Source organism: Ailuropoda melanoleuca, chromosome 1 (assembly GCF_002007445.2).
Source record: "Ailuropoda melanoleuca isolate Jingjing chromosome 1, ASM200744v2, whole genome shotgun sequence".
Lineage (NCBI taxonomy): Eukaryota > Metazoa > Chordata > Mammalia > Carnivora > Ursidae > Ailuropoda > Ailuropoda melanoleuca.
Window position 1 is genome coordinate 167,198,856 of NC_048218.1, and position 1,834 is coordinate 167,200,689.

Below are 1,834 nucleotides of genomic sequence, written 5' to 3' on the forward strand. Positions count from 1 at the left end.
CTAAAAGGAAGCCTGTACTCATCAGCAGTCACCCCCTTTTTCCCTCCTCCTGGCCTGCTTCTGGAAAACACTCAGCCACTTTCTGTCTCTGTGGATTCGCCTAACCTGGACACCTTATATAAATGGAAATCATAGAATATGTGACTTTTTGCATCTGGCTTCTATCACTGAGCATAATGTCTTCAAGTTTCATCCATTTTGTAGCATGTAACACTACTTTAGTCCTTTTTATGATTGAATAATATTCTCTTGTGTGGAGAGATATATATGTGTGTGTGTATATATGTATATATAACACATTTTGTTAATTGATGGACATCTGGGTTATTTTCACCTTTTGGCTTATAAATAATGCTGCTATGAGCTACACCCTTTTGTGTGACACTTGTTTTCAATTCTCTTAGGTATGTATCTAGAAATAGAATTTCTGAGTCTCACAATTACTCTCTAATTTTTTATTTGTTTAGTTTTTATTTCATAATCATGAACTTAACTCTGCAATCCAGCTAGACTTGGAGGGGAGGAAGGAAAATATGGAACCCATAGAACTACAGTGAGAACACAAAGATGATAGGATATTTGGAGCAGATGGGGGTGAGGGGGTGCTCTCCTAAGCTACAGAAAGAATGCTCTGGTAGTTAAGATAAAACACAGGTCAAGTTTATTGGATTTGCCCACGGTCAGCAATGGTGACCTTCTTGCTGGCCTTGCCATTCCTGGACCCAAACCAATCCATGCTGCCCTAATATTCATGCCCTCTCTCACCTGGCCAAAGACCCCACACTTGCCATCCAACCACTCAGCATTGGCAATGCAGATGAAAAACTGGGAAGCATTCGTGTGGGCTCCAGCATTCGCCATGGACAAGACGCCAGACCTGTGTGCTTCAGGATGAAATTCTCATCATCGAGTTTCTCCCCCAGATGGACGTGCCATCAGTGCCATATGGCGTGCGACATCCCCACCCTGGCATAGACATCCGGATATAATCCTATGAAAACAGGAACCTTTATGACCAAATCCTTTCTCCCCAGTGCTCAAGCCATGAAAGTTCTCTGCTGTCTTTGGAACTTCGTCTGCAAATAGCTCAAAGGAGATGCGGCCCAAAGGCTCGCCATCCACAGGCGGGGTTGACCACGGGTGGATGGCACAGGCTGCTCTGGGGTGGCATGTCTGCAAGGCCTGTGTTTTACTTTTCGGAACTAGTAAGCTGTTTTTCAAAGAGGCCATGCCATTTTACGTTTCTGTGAGCAAATACAAGCGGTTTCAATTTCTCTACATCCTTACCGACACATGTTATTTCTGTCTTTTTTACTCTACCCATCCTAGTGGGTGTGAAGTAACCTCTCATTGTGGTTTTGATTTGCATTTCCTTGATGATCAGTGATGTTGAGGCTGTCTTCGTGTGCTTCTTGTCATTTGTAAATATTTTTTGGAGAAATGTACATCCAAATCATTTGCCCATTTTTCAATTGATGAAAACATCATAAAATTTACAAACCTTTAGTTGGACTGACAAAGGGAAAGAAGAAGAAAGTCACTAAATCAGGACATTACTACCAGTCTGACAGGGAATGGTATGAACAGTGGTATGCCAACAAATAGATCAACTGGCTCTTATCAAAATTAAAAATATGCTTGAAAGGACACTATTACAGTGGAAAGACAACCCACGGAATGGGAGAAAATATTTGGAGATCATGTGTCTTGGAAGGCCTGCTCTCCAGGAGACATAAAGAACTCTTACAACTCAATAGTAAGGAAAATAACCCAATTGCTCTCGGGGCCCAAGATTTGTCCATCTTTGGTCTTGTACACAGAATCATGAATATTC

The 1,834-nt window shown here is 41.9% G+C and overlaps 1 pseudogene; it reads right to left on the minus strand.

Annotated features, from left to right (window-relative positions):
• Positions 1 to 606: 606 nt before the first annotated feature.
• Positions 607 to 1,230, minus strand: LOC117796484 (annotated as a pseudogene).
• Positions 1,231 to 1,834: the final 604 nt, after the last annotated feature.